At 36.7% G+C, this 21,771-nt stretch overlaps 1 long non-coding RNA gene across 1 annotated transcript; it reads right to left on the minus strand.

Annotated features, from left to right (window-relative positions):
• Positions 1 to 5,866: 5,866 nt before the first annotated feature.
• LOC117435448 (uncharacterized) lies at positions 5,867 to 8,120 on the minus strand. The gene is made up of 3 exons (XR_004549174.3): positions 7,774 to 8,120; positions 6,230 to 6,743; positions 5,867 to 6,141 (listed from the first exon to the last, which is right to left on the minus strand). It is a non-coding gene; the product is annotated as an uncharacterized LOC117435448 (long non-coding RNA).
• Positions 8,121 to 21,771: the final 13,651 nt, after the last annotated feature.

A 21,771-nucleotide genomic window follows, 5' to 3' on the forward strand; every position in this document is an offset into this window, starting at 1 on the left:
CCACACGGAAGACTGATATCCCCAATTGATGCGCCCTGTAGTTATCACATAAATATAAATACACAATAACAATGCAGGGCATTGCTAATGTTTACATTCAGTTGAATTTATACCCAGTTTCCTTAGATATCGTGACTTTTTTTACCTCACTTTTGAGTGACTAGAATAGAAATTCCCTTCGTCTGCAAGGATATGTCCAGCAGTGTCAGATTCTTAAACAATGCATCACTTAATAATTGTGCCGGAGAAAAAAGCTGTTACTTTTACAGTCGATATTGCAAGAATACAGTAATTCACATGTTGATTCTATAAAATCTTACATATTTTTCTTCTAAAAATCAATGTAGATTAATATAAAAAAAAAATCCGTAAAATTGGCAAAAAAAATCTTATGTTTTCTGGAGATTTCTATAATTATCTATAGGTTTACATTACACTGTTCTATACATCTTTAGTTTTTATGCCTGCATGAAATGCACGACCCTAAAACAAAATCCTTTTTAAGTTAGTTCATTAGCCTGGAATGTGAAAAAACAGCATATCGCCAACAGGAGGCATCCCTATTATTGATGTAACATTTTCTGAACCCTGTCCAAGTTTTTTTTCAAAAGCAGCTGCTAATATCATGTTCCTCCCTAGTAAACAATCACAAAAGGAAATGCTACCTTTCTAATTCAATTACAGTCCACTTAGGGAAATATGGCTTGGTGCTGTACTTCAAGGAATTAAGTTATGAGATTCCCAAGGGAATTGAAATGTATATGAGGCTGACAGAGTCATAGTAACACACCTGTAAATGCATTGCAGTGACAGTTTACTTTTTCAGATATGCACTTCTAACTTAGATGCCATTTTAAACGTCTTAAAAAGGTGAGTTTGTTCATTGTTTTATGTTTTTTTTTTCTCAATTACTAAAACAAAGTTCTTGAAATTTTTAGCACAATTCTCAAATTGGTTCACACAAACACCGAACCTGAGTCCTCATTGGCAAAACTATTCACACATTTCACAAGTTTACATGCACAATACAAAATTCCAAAACATGTCTATGGTTCCCTTAAGGCAATTCAATCACTTTAACACAAGTTCACACGGGAATGTCTTGTTTGCAAAACACATATATCTTATTGCTGTTGATAACAATCAATGCTCATTATTTTAAATAACATTCCACACATGGAACTGCAAATAGAATAATTGATCAATCTTTTATTAAATGTTATCATTTTGTGCATAAAAGATTGTAATCCCTCAAGGAAATAACAAATTGCAATGTGATTGGAGCCATGGAGCAGGCAGTTTATAGGAGGCTGTGTGGTCCAGTGATTAAAGAAAAGGGCTTGTAATCAGGAGGTCCCCGGTTCAAATCCCACCTCAGCCACTGACTCATTGTGTGACCCTGAGCAAGTCACTTAACCTCCTTGTGCTCTATCTTTCGGGTGAGACGTAATTGTAAGTGACTCTGCAGCTGATGCATAGTTCACACACCCTAGTCTCTGTAAGTCGACTTGGATGAAGGCGTCTGCTAAATAAACAAATAAATGCCACCATAGGCCCATATAACACAGCTCACCTGCTGGTGTTCCTAGATTTAATGTATGAAAGTCTTATCCCCCCAGAAGAGAGAGTGCTGGAAGGGCAGGAGCTGACAAACTTTGTCATTGTATGGGACAATCAATCAATCAATCAATCTTTATTTTATATAGCGCCTTTCATAGTGGACCACCATCACAAAGCGCTTTACAAGATGCAGTAACAACAAGAAAATCCATAATGCTTTAAATACAGATAAATGCATAATACATGATATACAGTAAAAAACAATGCATAATACAGTGGAAAGTGCTGCATAATACATGATAGTAGCATAATACATGAAACAGTACATTAAATACAGTGGAAAGTGCATAATACATGATAGTAACATAATACATGAAATAGTAGCAGCAACACAGCAGCTAATAGCAGATATCAGGCTTAAAGAGCATGGAAAGCAAGAGAGAACAGGTGGGTCTTGAGAGCTGATTTAAAGCGAGCGACGGTGGGAGCATCACGCACTAAAGCTGGGAGAAAGTTCCAAAGAGTCGGTGCCATGAAGCTTCCACCACTCTGCTCTTGTCCGAGGGTGGTTTGAAGCTCATGCACACTTCTCAGTGGTGTTCCTCCCACCCTACTCTCCCTTCCTGAACCCCACAAAGGAGTTTTTTCCCACCTGGCGCTGAAAAGTGTATGACCGTAATCCCCATGAGCAGGCAACACTTCTCCAGGCCATGGAGGAGGCATGTCAAGGGTGGCTCCGCCATGCAAAGCGCTTTTTTCTGAGATGTATGGCCAGAGAAAACATTCTCTGTGATGTTGATGAGAACATGTGGCCTGACAGAAATCAGAGGCTGGATGCTGAATACCTGTAAAATCCCTTTTTTGTTAAAAAAAAGTTTGTTTTCTGTTGTAATTATTGCAAACTATGATTTTACGTACAAGTTTTCGGTGATGGGTCATCTAGGGCTAAGTCTACAGAAAAAAAAAGATGTACACTTATAGGTAACATGCATGGTCACATTACGCAATTTCCAATACAGTAAGACGAGTAAACAGACAGAAATGGCATGAGGAAAAAATTAATAAAAAGGGTTAAACATTTTTATGTTTATATTTTGAATGTATTGCACCTTTGTGAAATAGTTGATAATGTGAGCTTTTCATTTGATGACAAATGTATTATTTTGATGCGAATATTAGATTTTTGAGACATGTATTTTGAGATTTGAAAGCATTATTGCATTTTGCAAAGGATTTTTGAAGTTTTGCAAACCACAAGACCGTTTTGATTCGTGTGTTAACTGTTTTGGTAACGTGGGATATTGTTTCAGGAAATGTGTTTAAGCGATTGAGAAAAACTGTAAGTTCAATTTACTACGGTAATGGTAATGTAAATATACGACCAGTTATAGTAACATGATTTATAGTCTACAATTTCTCAACTGCTGAGTTAAATTCTGAGCTGGGACCTTACAGTAGTGTGAAATGAGTTCTGCTGGTCTCAGCCTACCTACTGATAAACAACACACCTGAAAGTATCTTTCTATCTTTATAGAGAATTATGGAGCTCTATGAATATGTCTTCATTGGTGAAGCAGTCTTCACTTCAGCAAAAAGACGCAGACATGGCCGAAGCATCATTGAACAGCATGCCACTGTGGATGTGCCTGGCCAGCGCAGAGGGGATATCACTACGTGTGCTGCCATCTTACATAACAGAGTTGTTTTCCACAGTCCGATGATTGGCTCATTACAGAATGGCTGCTAGTCTTTCTTGGTGAATTATACAATCGTCTTGTCCAACCCGATGAAGCAATCCTGGATGCAGGGAAGGAAGAGAGCCCACAACTTTTGCCATTGTTTGGGACAGTCAGTTTCTATCAGTCTGTGCTGTGAGTGGCTTGCTCCCTGCTTCTCTGTGATATACCTTCTGCCGTATTCCCCATTTCTCAATCCAATCGAGTTTTTTTTCCTCCTGGTTGAAGGTATACGATAACAATCCCCATGAACAACCCACACCTCTCCAGGCCATGGATGAGGCTTGTAATGACATTACAGCAGAAGAGCGCCAAGGCTGGATCCATCAGCCAGACAAGTCTTTCCTCGATGCATTGCCAGAGAGAATATCTGCTGCGAAGTGGATGCAAATATATAGCCAGAAAGGAATGAGAGGCTTGTGATCCTGAATGAGTATAAATATGTATAATTTAAATAGCTCACTGTAAGTAGCCTACTGTTTAATCACTGCTTATAATCTATCTATATTTCATATTCATTACAGTGGCAATCAAATATGACAAAATCTTTTAGTTTAGTATACATTTGTTTTATTTCGTGAGATTTTAAATTGCGTGAAATATTTGAAAAAGAGAGCTGTATTTCATTTTGGTTGAAAACTTAAAAACAACATATCTGTATTTCATGATTTGGTGCAAGTATTTGGATTTGCAAAATGTATAATACAATTTGAAATGGGTACTTATTTTGCAAATGCATGAACAGTTTTTTAAATGAGAGGACGGTTTTGGTTTTTGCGTTAACTGTTTTGGTGACTGTGGTAAAAGTTTCAGTAATTGTGCTTTAGCAATTGAGAAAAACGGTACTATACAATTTAAAGTCACTGGTAGACTTGTTTTCTTTAACCCTTATTTCAGATGACAGATATTAGTAGATGTGTACCAGTATCTGAAGTTATGTGAGCACATACTTAGGCTAAACTGTTCTGTACTGTTATTAGTTCATTAGGGCATTCTAGGAAGTAGGGTCCACTCTTTGGTCTGTGCTCCAGAGTAAACCGGATGGCTCAAATGATAAGAATCTTAATCTGGTCCAAGTTGTAAGTGTAGACGCTGTCACAAGTGTTGTGAGTTCTATTAGTGAATCTGTTGTTTTTAAACTGCTGCTAATTCTCCTGTGCACTGTGATTGACGTTTGGGTTAAGCACTTTCCCTACAGTCGATAGGAAGTCCCGCCTTACCTGCCAGTCCAGCCAATGATAGTCATGGGCTGACTATAAAAAGGGAGGAACAGGGACCAGGAAGAGAGAGGAGTGTTTTGGGAAGAATAGCGAGGAGTATGGCAAGCCAAATTATCATTTAGAGATATCTCTAATTGCATTTTAAGATATCTTGAAATATTTAGAGATATCTGTAAAACATTTCAAGATATCTCAAATTGAATTCCAGATATCTTTAATTGTGCAGTTTTTAAGATATCTAAAATTAATTTAAAGATATCTGTAAATCAATTTGAGATATCTAAAAATGAAATAAAGATATCTCAAATTGATTTACAGATATCTTTAAATACTATGGAAACCATATGGATTGTGCTAGCATGGCACACCAAACTGTCATTTAGAGATATCTTAAAATGAGGGTTTTAAAGATATCTCTAAATCATTTAAAGATATCTCAAAATAACTTCATGTTCATTTAAAGATATCTTTAAATCGTTTGAAGATATCTTCAAATAACTCCCTGTTCATTTAAAGATATCTCTAAATCATTTGAAGATATCTTCAAATAACTTCCTGTTCATTTAGAGATATCTCTAAATCATTTAGAGATATCTCTAAATAACTTCCTGTTCATTTGAAGATATCTTTAAATGGACAGGAAGTCCATTGAAAACATTTTCACAGGAAGTCATTTTGAGATATCTTGAAATGGCTTCCTGTTCATTTGAAGATATCTTCAAATGATTTAGAGATATCTCTAAACTAACAGGAAGTTATTTCAAGATATCTCTAAATAATTTAGTGATATCTCAAAGTGAACAGGAAGCTATTTGAAGATATCTTCAAATGATTTGCAGATATCTTTAAATGAATAGGACATTATTTAGAGATATCTCTAAATGATTTAAAGATATCTGAAAAGTATTTAAAGATATCTCAAAAACATTTAGAGATATCTTAAAATGATTTAAAGATATCTAAAAATGCATTTTAGATATCTCATTTAAAGCTCCATTTAAATATATCTTAAAATTATTTAAAGATATCTAAAAATGCATTTTAGATATCTTAAAATGATTTAGAGATATCTCTAAATATTTGAAGATATCTTCAAATATTTAGAGATATCTGGAAATGATTTAGAGATATCTTCAAATATTTAGAGATATCTGGAAATGATTTAGAGATATCTTCAAATATTTAGAGATATCTATAAATGAATTAGAGATATCTCTAAATGATAATTTGGCTTGCCATAGAGGAGACAGCAGTATTGGAAAGGAACAGCAGCACGGAGAACACTCTTGGGAGCAGTCTAAGATTGACTGCAGGAACAATGGAATGGGTTTGCAGTTTTTGTTTTTTTCTATTTGGGACTTTGTTGCAGCGGGATTTGGGATATTTTTGTATGGATTTTTGTTTCTTTGGATTTTGTGTTTTTTGGGGATTTTGTTTTATTATCACCTGCCACTGTTGAACTGTGTTCGAGCTACCTTTTTTGTGGTAACGGGTTGGTGTAGAGAATTATTGACACTGAAGACATTTTTTGGTTTACAAATAGATTTTTATTTTAGGTAACTGCCTTCCTGTGTTTGGTGGCACTCCTTGGACAATCCATTCCCCAGTAGAGTCAAGGTCATGGTCTGAGGGCGAGAAGAGATAACATTATTTCATTTGCACTTTAATCATTTTCAGAACTGCTCTAACTAACTTTAATATTTTTGTACTTACCTACGCTGAGCGATCTCTTTGTAGAAAATCTGCCTGCGTCACGGGTAGGGTAACCAGGGGTAACCGTAGTAAACCTGCTTTTAGAATTTGTAACGACTACGCCACTTTGGGTTTGGCAAGGACAAGGACCTTGATGACCGAGTAGATAATAATTTCCCCTATGCAGGTTCTTTTTATCCCCGGGTTCCAATATGCACATACTTGATGCTTGGATAGGTAAAAACAATTGTTTCTCAACAGGGTTAAAATAGAATACTAAACCACACAGCCACAAGTTAAAAAAAAAGATAGGGAACACCACAAAAAATAAAAACCACACCAGGCAGTTCCCTCCTGTTGGTAGTTTTCTAAAAAAAGGAAAAGTTACTGTCCAAAATGGCGGATAAGCCAAAAAGAGTCCCAAGAGACCCCTTTCCCTGATGTCTGCTTCCCTCGCAGCCCGAACCTGCTGCAGTCCTCACCACGCCCACCGCCCAGACCTCCGACCGCCGACCAGCCAACACCTTTGATTAACCTGGAAAGGAGCGGGGCAAAGATGAGTTGAGTTACATATTCTTTCGTTAATTAAAACCTCCCTTTTTCAAATGCAAATGAACTCCTGATAAATGATGGCAATTAACACGGATTTCCTTTTAAATTCCCACGCAAACAAAAGAAACAGTCTCAAGAAGCACTGCTCATTAAGATATTAACATTATTTCGTAAATCAACATCACTTCGGAAATCACATTAGCACGATTAATAACGAATTAGGCATAACGACCGCTTGAAAATGCCAAAATCAATGCTACATATCGATTTGTTGATAAACACTGGAGTTATAATTTACGATCTTTTGAAAATCCAGCCCTTTATGTTTTAATCCATGATAATCACACATACTGTAGGTGGCTGATGCAATCCAGGGTGACTCCAGTGCTATAAAATGCTCTAATAAAATCAGGCAGTGACATTTTTTATGTTGTTACTTAGTTTGGTGGCACCTTTGATGACAACATTGTGTAACTACAGTTCTGATATGATAAGACTGTAGTTCATAGAACAAAAAATATATATATCACGCATAATAATACTATTCATATATTCATAGGTATGTATTCATAGGTCAAAAGTAATTTATTAAAAAGCACTGCTTCTTTAAATACTAAGGATATGTTTTGATAGCTGTTTGCCATTTACTGTGAAGCTTCTGTTATATGACTAGAAATAACACCATGTGAAACGTACAAAAATACAGACTCATGTACTATTGTGTTCTAAAAAAAAATCTGAAAGTTTCCCACTGTAGCCTATGCTTTGGTAATGGGAAGCACAGTTAATAAAAACCATGCCTGCATTGCGTTTAAACCACTGCTGGAATCTGAAATTCTCAATGAGACCAGAAGCCATTAAAAAGATGTTCCCATAGTTTTTTCTGGCATTTTTGCTAGAATTCTCCCTGAGGAGGAAGCAGTTTGCAGCCCATTCACCACCGGCTCACATCGTCCTTCTGACCATGTTCCCACTGATACATTAAAGGAATTAATTGATCATAATGATCTCACCATCTGTTTTCAGAAGTCCATACCTACAGGCTGGTGGCATGTGGTGGTCCTATTCAGGAATCAATAGGCAATGTCGGGGAAATGCTTTCCCACATTGCCTTCCTTTGCAGGCTGAAAAGAGGAGGGGATTTCAATGCTGGCCATCTGCTCCTTGTCTTTCTGTGAGCGACACTGATGCAATCCAGCACAGCTCTGCTCTGACTCCAATCCTGTTGGAATGTGGCCGATCTGAGAGCCTCTCAGGGCTGTGAAACTGAGTCAAAAGGAGATCCCCCATTGTCCACCATTGGTTGAAAGGAGGAAAATGATCACTTTAAAATTCATAACTCACAGGTGCCTTCTAGCCATTCATGGAGGGAAAAAAAAACACAACTCTGCTTCTTTCTCTTCGTTGTAAAGGAATGCATTTCAAAAGGGAGAGTAGATGTGGGAAGTGCATGAGATTATAAGTGATAAACAAAATAAGGATTTGGGGTGTCCTTTTGTTGTTAAGGTAATATAAAATCCCCCTGTGTCTTTACTAATTTCTTGGATTAGAGCACTTTAATAGGACTTCCCACTTAACTTTGAAGATAACTAAGACATCATTGACATGTTTTCCTTGAATTCGTATGCAGGTAACCAACATTAAAAGAGCAACTCGCTTTATTGCAAATGCTATCCCTTTATGCTTGAATTTGGAACTTGTGTTTTAATTTAACAAGCATATCCAGTAGAAAACAATGTCAGTGTGAAATAGCAGGTATTTGTTCCTTTTGAAGGGCACAATTCACTTTTCATTGTTGTGAAAATGAAACATCCAACTGTGCATGTGAGTCTTCAGTGTGTTTATGTTGATTTAAATGTGTAAAATGCCTGGAAACGACATCTGTATCATAACGCTGGTTTTAGGTTTGAACAGTGATGTCTTCTGTGTACTTTAGTTCAAGAGCAAGCAGACTGAAGTTAGTCAATATCCTGCTCATGGGAAAATGTAACAGGTGTGCAGCACACTCAGTTGGGTGTAAGCCTCAAAAGGACCACTTTGGCATTCCTATACAATCTCAGTTTGAAAAAGGAGGGAAAAACTAATGACTTCATTACCATTTCAATTCTGGGGGAAAACAAGTTTTTGCCTCAAACTGTTTTGTTAAGTTGGGAAACCATTCTGTTAAACGGTAAAGAAAAACCTGAATGTCAAAAATGGCAGAGAAATGCTGCATTGCAGGGGAGTTATTTAAATACTCTTTAGAAGCCATTTATTTGGTATATAGTATTTTAATCATAATACTGGAGAATATTATTTGCTATATTTAAATACATGTTAAATGTTCTTTGCATTCTAACTAATTACACAAATGTTTTTGATTGATATGAAGATGTTTCTAGCATACCACATACATGTCAAAACCTAGTTTTGGTACGGAGCAAAAAGAAAGTATTGTTTAAATAAGAATTACACTGATAGCAATAAATGACTGGGTTGTTGCAAAATCTAAATACATATGTGCCGTAAAGCCAGGGCTTAACCACAAATGCAATCAGTCACAGTAATGCTGAAAACTGTAAATTATGAATGCAAAAACAGAAAACCACAAGGTGAAGCCATGTCTCAATCGAGATATATATAGTTATACACATATATGTATTAATAGAATGTAAATGGCAGACATTTAACCAAAAAACACACATCAAGTATGAGTGATTGCCAAATAATACATTCAACATTTTATGCATGCTGCATTACCAATAATTAAAAGGTTTTGTTTAAATATATATATATATATATATATATATATATTTTAATATAGTTCATAATTTAAATTATTATAAAATTGTTTGTATGCAAGTGCTTAAACAGACATCTTTTTATGACTGTTATCTGGTAATACACATTTTTGTAAGACTAGAGATGATAAGGCTCCTTCAGGTTTTTCAGGAATTTTTGGAGTGCTCTTAAAGCAAGATTACTACTATTCTAAACTGCCCCCCTCATTCTCTTTCAGTTTGCTGTAGGTAGAAGCATAGCCAGCCCAGATGGTTGAGGACCAAAGGAAAGGGACATTTTCTCATGCCTTTAAAAAGAGAGCTTTCTTTCTTGGCTAATATTTAGCTCCTTCAAATGCAAATGGAGAGGTTTTGCTCCAAGGTTAGCATAACAATTATGGGAAAGCTTTAGATCTGAAACGTTTGTTTACATGATGAAAGGAGTCAGCATCTCAGCAGCTCTAGGGCCCAGCTATTTACCAGCTAACTTAGTATGAACTGCAAGTCAATTTGAAAGCACAAAGACAGCCAGTTTACATTATTAGGTGCAATTAATTTGAGCTAAAAACACTATAAAATCACTAAATCAGATTGTAATCATTGAAAATCACATCTTTAAAGATATGAATTGAAAACATTTTACTGAATGCAACAAAACCAAAAAACCTTGGTATATATTTATTTGTATATGTTTATTTGAAACAAGCCATTTTGCAAGAACAGAATCATAATTACATGACAAACATAAGTAGAGCATATTGACAAATGCATAATTAGCCGATTATAAGTTATAATATATTTTAACTGTATAAATACAGTGAAAATACTTGTTTTATGTTTCTGAACCAAAGCAAATCAACAGATACTTTCCTGACTCAATTTAATTTTTAATACTGTCAAATACAGGGGCTACAGGCATGCTAAACTGCCAATTAGTAACTGAACTCAAACATTTTGACTTGTTGATTAATGTTTTGACAAGCAATGTGTTTTATGTTTTTTTTTGTGAGCTCTGCGTAAGGAGATAGAAAACCTGGAATATGAATAATCAGATATAATTATAAGAAATTTATATAAATTACAGACATAGGGCTCTATGTACTAATATTACTTATGTGTTTTTAAATACTGCGAATTCGTAGCCTCCGTCCTTCGTAGAACTTTTGCGTGCAATGTACTAAACCGCTCTTTTTCGTGAACAACTACTGTAATATCACCGCAAGTTTACGAACAGCATAAATTGCTGCTCATTATACAGGAGAGATCATAATTTGCATCTCATTATCAAGAGATTTGCAACTCTAAAAGTCAAGATTTAGAACTTCCTTCTGGCAAAGATATGAGGGGAGTGGATACCCACTCCTAGGGGTAGATTTTCAAAGGTGACTAAATTTTAGTCAAACGTCCAAAGTTACACGTCATTTTCGTCGAGATTTTCAAAAATGACTTGGATGAATGATGTTCGTCGACGTCTAAGTTTACTATTCCTGGCATCGACGCCCAGCCTCTCTCATAGGTTAGCATCGGAGTTAGACGTCAAGAGAAGGGAGTGATTTTCAAATATTTAGCCAGCTACTTTTGTATATTAGAATGTATGCAGATCAACGGGAAGTGATGCGTTTTGTCTAGGTTTTAGACGTTGCAACTCAAAGTGCAGTGCCTGCCTCTCCTGCTGCAGAAGGAAAGAGAGCTGACAAACCCACAACAGTCAAACTAAAAGCGTCAGATGAGAAAGGCAAATGCTCTGCTCAAAAGGTAGCCAGATGCAGCCTCAGAAAAACAAAATAAATATGAAATGTGTTTTTCATTTAGTAACGACTCTCTTAATTGAGACGACTTTGTTTTATTATTAGATAAATATCTCACCTTTTCATTTATTACTCTCCATGTATTTAAAAAAAAAGCATCAGACCTTGCATTGGAACACTGTTGAATTTTTAAAGTACAGTATTTTTTGCAAAAGGGACAGAGCAAATAAATTTATGTTATAGTGCAACTTAATTTTAATGAATGAATGAATTTTGGTATGCTGTACCCCGTAGCAATACATAAATACTGCTTGATAATTTACTTAAAACCTTTTGAATGTCTGTTATTGCTCAGACTTTACTTAGGGACTTTTTCGTGCTTATTGATCGCATTATCAACATGGTACTGTTCCGTTTATTTCCTGTAATAAAAACACAAATGTAATTTTGGGTAAACTGGGTAATCTCGTTTACATTTGCTTACTTTAAAAGCAAAAAAAAAACATGTTTAAAACAGTTTGTGTGTTGTTTTTGTTCACTAACCTACTTATGGATGTGTAAATGCTTTTTCTATAGAGGTTCGCAAATCCGACTTTTTCACATATCCGCCTATACCCCAGTCCACAGGGGGTCGGATATGCGACATTGTACTGTACTATAGACATTTTTCGTAAGGGATGAACTATATACACACAAACCTAATTATTTTTCAGCAATCAGTACATGATTCTGACTCGATATTTGTTTAAGATAAATTTAAGTAATGTTCACAAACATTACAACCATTACAACACACCTGTCTCCCTCTCGTCAACTCTCAGCTTTCCACTGTGTTCTTGCAAGTGACAGCAGCAGGCACCTTTTTGTACACGCCATTGGAGCAGGTCTAATTTTATAAAGGGGAAAAACCGACCGCAAAAGCCACGTAATGTGCTGTACGGCCACACTCATCATCAAAATAACGACCTATTTTATAAGATTAATTAGGTAAAGCAAGCAATTCCGCAATCAACCAATTTAAACACCCCTCACCGCAATTAGCGATGAAGAATTACACACCTCTCACAATAAATAGCGGATATGGGTCAACCCTGCGTGTGTAGGCTACACATTCCAAAAGAAAATGAATGGCACACAAAGACCTCAGCCTGGTACTAGCCATGGTGATGAGGATGTTCGGAAGCGAAAACTGAAATTTACCAATATGGAAGTGGAGATTTTGGTACAAGCAGTACTTGTAACACATGAAGATGTGTTACAAGCTCGAAATACATCACCAGGACAAAGGAATACAATATAGAATGTGTGGTGGCTTCTTAATAAACAAATGTATCACTTCAGAGTTTGTAGTCTAGGTTGCTTATACATTACCACGCATCACCCAGTTACTGTGCTTCGCATATTAGTTCAACTTCTTATTTCGTATAGAATAATTCCAGGCATATAGACTTTTCAAACTTCAGAAACAATAAGTTTTATTTACTACATCCATGGCAGTCAAACAAGTGGAAAATCCTTCCATTGTACAGCAATATGTTCAACAACAATAACTCCATACAGCTTCATACGAACAGTCTTCAGTTTCACTATGACATATATCTTCTCTCCTATTTCTTATGTATGATTTTAAAGCATATATGTATGGTCTATAATATAGCTACATTATTCAGATATGACTACAACCATCTGTACTGTATTTGCTCTAACTACAAACTAAGTACGTCACCTGTCCCTCTGTCCTTTTTTATTTTATTTTATTTTTTTTTACCATTTTCTTTCAAACTCGAATTTAACAATACTGCCTGAACCTTCTAAACGGGAGCAATGAAAAAAGAAGCCAAGTTAAAAGCAACGATTGTGTGAATGTTGGGCCCCAGCACCTTTCCAATTGTGCCTATTTGCTTGATGCTTGACAAGGTTGCCCCAATTGCTTCTCCTAACTTGGGCTTTTGTGTTTGATATCACCCCTTTAAAAGGCTGTTGCATTTTTCTAACTTGTTTTTTTTACATTGACAATGTTTTTGTTATTTATATATATATATATATATATATATATTAATAAGGATTTTTTGTCACTGATCTACACAAAATAGTCCATAATGTCGAAGTGGGGAAAAAAATCTACATATTTTTAAAAATTATTTACAAATAAAAAACTGAAAAGTCTTGATTGCATAAGTATTCACCCTCTTTGCTGCGACACCCCTAAATAAGCTCTGGTGCAATCAATTGCCTTCAGAAGTCAGATAATTATTGAATGGAGTCCACCTGTGTGCAATTAACGTGTCACATGATCTCAGATTAAATACACCTGTTTCTGGAAGGCCCCAGAGTTTGTTAGAGAGCATATCTAAACAAACAGCATCATGAAGCTATCAAAACAAGTCCGGGATGAAGTTCTGGAGAAGCACCAATCAGGGTTGGGTTATAAAAAAATATCCCAAACTTTGAACATCCCCCGGAGCACTGTTAAATCCATTATTAAAAAATTGAAAGAATATGGCACAACCGCGACTCTGCCTAGAGAAGGCCGTCCACCAAAACTCAGTGACCAGGTAAGGAGGGCATTAGTCAGAGAAGCAACCAAGAGGCCAATGGTAACTCTGAAGGAGCTGGAGAGATCCACAGCTGAGATGGGAGAAACCGTCCATGTGACAACTATAACCCGGATGCTCCACAAAGCTAGGCTTTATGGAAGAGTGACGAGAAGAAAGCCATTGCTGAAAAAAAACCATATCAAATCCCGTTTGGATTTTGCCAAAAGGCATGTGGGAGAAACAGAAAACATGTGGAAAAAGGTTCTCTGGTCTGATGAGATCAAAATTGAACTTTTTGGCCTTAGCGCAAAACGCTATGTGTGGTGGAAAGCCAACACTGCTCATCACCCTGAGAACACCATCCCCACGGTGAAGCATGGTGGTGGCAGCATCATGTTATGGGGATGCTTTTCATCAGCAGGGACTGGGAAACTGGTCAGGATTGAGGGCAAGATGGATGGAGCCAAATACAGGGACATTCTAGAGGAAAACCTGTTTCAGTCTGCAAGAGACCTGGGACTGGGGCGGAGGTTCACCTTCCAGCAGGACAATGACCCTAAACACACAGCCAAAGCTACACTGGAGTGGTTTAAAAACAAGAACCTGAATGTCTTAGAATGGCCCAGTCAAAGCCCAGACCTCAATCCGATTGAGAATCTGTGGCAAGACTTGAAAATTGCTGTTCACCAACGGTCCCCATCCAACTTGACAGAGCTTGAGCAATTTTGCCAAGAAGAATGGGCAAAAATTGCAGGATCCAGATGTGCAAAGCTTACCTAGAGACTTACTTACTAAAAAGACTCACAGCTGTAATTGCTGCCAAAGGTGCTTCTACCAAGTATTGACTCAGGGGGGTGAATACTTATGCAACCAGCAAATGTCTTTTTTTTTTGTTTAATTAACTTTTGTGTCACAATAAAAAAATATTTTGCACCTTCAAAGTGTTAAGTATGTTGTGTAAATCAAATGGTAAAAATCCTAATTAAATCCATTTTAATTCCAATACTACAAAATGTGGAAAAGTCCAAGGGGGGTGAATACTTATGCAAGGCACTGTATATATATCCTGAGCATCAAAAGAAGCTTATCACTTAGATTTGGATAAAATTCACTAGATGTGATCGAAAAATGACAAACTCTGTTTTAGAGCAGGTGCAGTAACTTTTTATTGTGCTGATTAAAAATTGACATCATGAAGATACTGCAAAATGATCTGTCGATCTTGGGCAGGTGTTGTGACTCTTGGTCTCCCAGTTTGTGGCCTGTCATTGACCGAGTGTGTCTGGTTATACCATCTCGCCAGGTTTTAAATTGTTGGCTGTGAGCACCCAAGACGGCAAGCCCACAGTATGCTGCCCTAGTCCAGGCTCCAACATGCCGATTACATGAAGGCGCTGCTCTCTTGACAGACGTGGCACATTGTTTTTTTTCCTGTTTTCTTTATTGCTTTTATTAAAGCTTGCAATTCAACAGCTGAAATCACTCCATATCCAGTGTCCAATCAACTGTCTCACTAATTAGGTGATTAAGTGTATATGCTTCAGTCATAGTCACTCAAGCGTGTCATGGTCAAGGATGAATGATTGAGCAATTAAAAAGAAACCAAAAACATTTTGTCAATGTCCATCATTTATATACCTTATTTATTTTTGAAATTTTTGAAAATAAATGTGTTATAATAGTGATACGTTTCTTTTGATACGCGGCATATATATATATATATATATATATATATATATATATATATATATATATATATATATATATATATATATATGAATCAGTTCCAGCTGAAACACCAGACTTTGCTTCTGGAGCATTTCTGCGTTGATTGTGTTGGATTTTGTCATCACAAGTTTCGCTCTCTCCAGTGCTGTGTTTAGGTGTATTTTGCATCTTACAAGTCTGTGGCCACTTCCTGTGTTAAAATTGTACGGTGTGCTTCTTGTTGGTGAGTATGTAGTCACTGCCATTCTTCATTCCATTGGGTCCTCTCCATGTCCATTTCCTGATGGGTTTCTTCTGGAAGAAGGTGTGCATGATGAATAAGTTATTGTTCTCTGCAAATTTGACTAGTCTGTCGCCCCTCTCGTTCCTGTTGCCATGTCGACCGAATTCTCGTCCTCTTGCTGGGCTCCTATTTTGGCATTGAAGTCACCGATGATGAAATTATAGTGGCCCTTCCCATTTCCATACAGTTCTTGTACTTCTTCATAAAAATCTTCGACTTCTTCATCCAAATAGCTTGTTGTTGGTGCATATACTTGGATGACCTGAAGTTCATACTTCCTTGAAACTTTCACTATCAGCTTTGTGGACCTCTCTGACGCACTGTCAATCTCTACTACGTTATTCTTGATTCTCTTGTGGGCAATGAATGGAATCTTGTAGTCTGCTTGTTAAGAAATTAAAAGGATAGCCTGTTCACCAATTGAAACACTTTTTGGACCAGCCTGGCAGAACCGTAAGCACCTACTCTGAGAGAGAAGTTGGCCCGTCAAAAAAAACCAAACATACAGACAGTATGAGACAAGGATGAATTGGCTCCAATGCTGCCAGAGGTGGTCTGACCTATTGCTGTGACGTGACAAACAGGATAGGAGCAGCTTAGTTAAAAACCAACCCTTCCTGACAGTCATGTTCACACCACACCATACAATGTGAACACTAGCTACAGTATCTAAAGATATGAGTCATGGTAGAGACTCCAGACAAGTTCAAATAAGGGTAGAGAAATTCTACTCTGACTGTATAAGGACCAAACCTTTTTTTGGCAAATCCTCAGGGCTATTACCACATCTTTTCCATCTATTATTTTTTTAACAGATAAAAGAGCATTTTAATAGAAGTTAATACGTCTTATTATTATAAGAGATGTTATCTCGTGCAGTTTGGCAAGAGGGACATTAAATGATTTTTGTTGTTATAAGAGACACACTACACACACAACATACTTCTTTTCTATGCTGTATGTTCTATGCATGATATCTAGACACAAAATAAAATGAACTGCAATGTTGACAAATCTTTATCATAAGTATTTTTATAATATCTGTTTTACATTTTTTTTAAACCTTTTATTTTGAATTTGTAAATGAATGACCACAAAAAATGTGCCACCAAGTTATGTCCAATTGTGCCTTGTTTAACTTGGCCATTTTATATAGCTTTTTTTTTTTTTGTAGACAGTGAGGCCCTATTTTCCACTGTGTTGTAATGATAATGTAGGACTTATTCATTTAGTAACGTTCAAAATTAAGATGCAATCACACATTCTGTAATTACACCTGATTTATATTTTACTATTAATTGCATTCATTTTTATAATACGTGACTCTCAAACGATATTATATAAATAAACTTATGTATATTTAACTTAAAATAAAGTGGACATTTCTAACACAACTTTATAAGGGAAAGTGGAAAATCCAGCTCAATACTCTTTTGCAATTGTTTTTGTACATGTAAAATGTTTGGAGATCACCTAACCACATCCTAGAACAGATGCTAACTTGCCTGTTGTCATAAGCAATAGAGGATTACACTACCGGTACAGTAAAATGAAATACATCCTGCATACAAAATGTTTACACATCGGTAATCCCCTTTGTTCCATCAGGCAGTTCTCATTCTGCATGGCTGGTGACAGGTGGTAAGTAGTGTGCAACTAGACAAACCTCATAAAATCTTTAATATTATACAAATAGTGCTTGCTTTTGAGGTAACAGAAAATAATATATATCTTGTGATATAAAGTAAAAGCTACAATCCAGGACAGGTGACTTTTGCAACCCAAAGGCAATTGTTTATTACATCCATGTTTACATTAGCCATTATATTTGCCATCAGATAGTTGGGAGGCGCTGTCTTAAAAAAAAAAACCCACTCCGTACTAAAACCGTCTAGTCCTAGTACGTCTACTTTGTTCAGGTTTTCTTTTCTCAACAGTCTTGTTTACTCATATATTCCCTCACTAGACCACCAATAGCTTCTGAGATTTATGATGACTACCAATTCTGGTATCATATAGAATTGCTAACCACTCTTGACTATCATCATGGTGTAAAACCACATTTCTGAGGATTCAAAAGAAATAAAATAAAAAAATGTTTTTGAAGATGGGACCATTTTCTCACCCCTTTCATTCATCTGTTCCAATTCTTTGAATAATAGTGTATATAAAATTTATCAAATTTGCCAAATCTATAAGGCACGTAAACGCTATATACTGTATGAACTGACAAGTACCAGCAGCTCTCTTTTCCCCAAATCCCATCTATTTATTCCACAAAATCCCTATGCTATGCAAGTAATCACCTCAAATACCAATGTAATCTTCAGTACATCTCCTCCGTCTATTAAACTTCTTTCAGGTACACACATTTAGCTCAGCCATTGAAATGACAGGTCTGCTGTTTAAAGTACATTTGGAGACAGTAGAAATGTTTTATAAGATTCGTCTTAAGAGACATGACTTTCATGCTGTGTAACTGATCCAGGGATGTAACACTGGTCACATGACTACTGCATCAATCATGAGATGTTTGATCACAATACAGCACTGTTCTATTGGGAACATTTATTATGAGGTGAGGGCTGTTGGTACACAATCAAAATCGCATTAGGTTTTTATATATATATATACAGTACTGTGCAAAAGTTTTAGGCAGGTGTGAAAAAATGTTGTAAAGTAAGAATGCTTTCAAAAATAGACATGTTAATAGATTATATTTATCAATTAACGAAATGCAAAGTGAGTGAACAGAAGAAAAATCTAAATCAAATCCATATTTGGTGTGACCACCCTTTGCCTTCAAAACAGCATCAATTCTTCTAGGTACACTTGCACAAAGTCAGGGATTTTGTAGGCATATAGTCAGGTGTATGATTAAACAATTATACCAAACAGGTGCTAATGATCATCAATTCAATATGTAGGTTGAAACACAATCATTAACTGAAACAGAAACAGCTGTGTAGAAGGAATAAAACTGGGTGAGGAACAGCCAAACTCAGCTAACAAGGTGAGGTTGCTGAAGACAGTTTACTGTCAAAAGTCATACACCATGGCAAGACTGAGCACAGCAACAAGACACAAGGTAGTTGTACTGCATCAGCAAGGTCTCTCCCAGTTAGAAATTTCAAGGCAGACAGGGGTTTCCAGATGTGCTGTCCAAGCTCTTTTGAAGAAGCACAAAGAAACTGGCAACGTTGAGGACCGTAGACTCAGTGGTCGGGCAAGGAAACTTACTGCAGCAGATGAAAGACACATCATGCTTACTTCCCTTCGCAATCGGAAGATGTCCAGCAGTGCCATCAGCTCAGAATTGGCAGAACCCTGGTACATCCATCTACTGTCTGGAGAAGTCTGGTCAGAAGTGGCCTTCATGGAAGACTTGCGGCCAAAAAGCCATACCTCCGACGTGGAAACAAGGCCAAGCGACTCAACTATGCACGAAAACACAGGAACTGGGGTGCAGAAAAATGGCAGCAGGTGCTCTGGACTGATGAGTCAAAATATGAAATATTTGGCTGTAGCAGAAGGCAGTTTGTTCGCCGAAGGGCTGGAGAGCGGTACACGAATGAGTGTCTGCAGGCAACAGTGAAGCATGGTGGAGGTTCCTTGCAAGTTTGGGGCTGCATTTCTGCAAATGGAGTTGGGGATTTGGTCAGAATTAATGGTCTCCTCAATGCTGAGAAGTACAGGCAGACACTTATCCATCACGCAATACCACCAGGGAGGCATCTGATTGGCCCCAAATTTATTCTGCAGCATGACAACGACCCCAAACATACAGCGAAAGTCATTAAGAACTATCTTCAGCGTAAAGAAGAACAAGGAGTCCTGGAAGTGATGGTATGGCCCCCACTGAGCCCTGATCTCAACATCATCGAGTCTGTCTGGGATTACATGAAGAGAGAGAAGCAACTGAGGCTGCCTAAATCCACAGAAGAACTGTGGTTAGTTCTCCAAGATGTTTGGGCCAACCTACCTGCCGAGTTCCTTCAAAAACTGTGTGCAAGTGTACCTAGAAGAATTGATGCTGTTTTGAAGGCAAAGGGTGGTCACACCAAATATTGATTTGATGTAGATTTTTCTTCTGTTCACTCACTTTGCATTTTGTTAATTGATAAATATAAACTATTAACATGTCTATTTTTGAAAGCATTCTTACTTTACAGCATTTTTTCACACCTGCCTAAAACTTTTGCACAGTACTGTATATATTTTTTTTTATTATTTTATTTTTTATTTTGGCGCTTATGAATAAAGTGTTCCTGTAAATGCATGGTTTTATTGTCAGCAAGCTTCCCTTTGCACCTCAATCCTGACTTGAGCATACATCTCATACTATTCAGTCCTGGTTTACTCTTAAGCTGAGGCTGCCTATTATTCTGTAGTTTTGTGATTTAGACTAATGCCTTCTTAGCACAGTTGAGACTGTTAAACCCATTTAGCTTGTGAGCTAGATTCAAACCCAGGTCTCCAGAGGTGATATGTGTGAAAAGATAAAAAGCCTAATTCACTTTGGGAGGAATAGGGGAGTGACACCTGAAAGACACCTTTTGCTGGTGCTGTTAGCCTTGACTTTGTGCTTGTGGACGACAACTTGCATCCTCACTGAGCCCAGGTAGTCAACCAGTATTTGGAGGATGAGGGGGATTGAACACATGAACTGACCATGACACTTATCAAACCTGAATCCTGTGGAACATGCCATGGAAAGAATCGTTTGCAGCAGAATCCTTCAACTGTGGATATGTGAAGTACCCAACAATGCTCAATGAGTAGTGGCAGCACATTCCACAACCCATTCCTTTTCATCAGGAGCTTCCCACAACATTACACAACAGCAAATAAAGCTTGTGGAACACATACAGTAAAATTAAGAAAGACTTACAGTTCATTAAGACTTACTCTAAGAACATTTATAATTTTTGGACAGTATCAGCTTTCACTTATCTCGCTGTGGTGGCCAACTCAGTAAAAACAAATGATTGGATATGGGCCCCAGTAGGTTATCATGAAAAGTAGCTTTCCTGGATTTTCTTTAGGTCATTTATATAATAACATAATATAGCATTTTTCCAATGATTTACCTTCATTAGCTTTTTATTTCAAATCATTAACACAATTTTTGTTACATAACCTAGGTCTCAAAAAATGATTGCATATTCAATTTGGTAGTATCTACAATCCCGTTTATGCATAATTTATAAGGGTAGTTGTCAAGGAAGTGCTCTAGGGAATTGTCGACAACCTAGTTACATTTTTCTTTTGCTTAGCTATGCTTAGTATAGGGTTACCTTGGAGAGGTTAAAAGCTGGTCTTAAAAGAATGTTCTAATGTTTAAGATAAAATCAAGTTATTTCAGGAGGTGAAGAATTTATAAGCAGACAAAGTTAATGTACATATATAATAATTGGTATAGTTATTTTGGTTTTGCTGTTCTAATCTACTCATGCCAGTAACCCCCTTTTAAAGGGATTCAGTCTAGTTCTCAGTGTTATAAAACGGGAGACTGAATTATACTGGTTGCCAGTTGAATTTGCACTGGTACTAAATTCCCCCAGAATGCTGATGAGGTTTTCTAGACTTATTTGCTTAAAATGAATGTCCATATTTTTTTTTCTTTAAGCCAGACTTTAAATACATTAACAAGCCATGCTTTTGTTTTTTCATCTTTGTTTCTTCTATTTCACTTAGCTGTGCCTCATTTACTCTTTCGTGTCTACTATTGACAGTGGCTGTAGAACTTACTTTTTTTTCTTTTTTCAGGTGGACTGCTTCATCACTGGTAAAGCTGGTGCTGTACCAGTTCTCTGGAGTTTCATCTCCAAATATAGTTCAGAAAATTAGGTGGAATGTCACTCATTGTGTGGCAGTGGTTTTATAACAAACAAATAAAATGGCAGTTTGTCTTGGAATTTGGTGATGGGATTTATAATGTGGTGTGTATTGATTT

This window comes from Acipenser ruthenus, chromosome 3 (assembly GCF_902713425.1).
Source record: "Acipenser ruthenus chromosome 3, fAciRut3.2 maternal haplotype, whole genome shotgun sequence".
Classification (NCBI taxonomy): Eukaryota; Metazoa; Chordata; class Actinopteri; order Acipenseriformes; family Acipenseridae; genus Acipenser; species Acipenser ruthenus.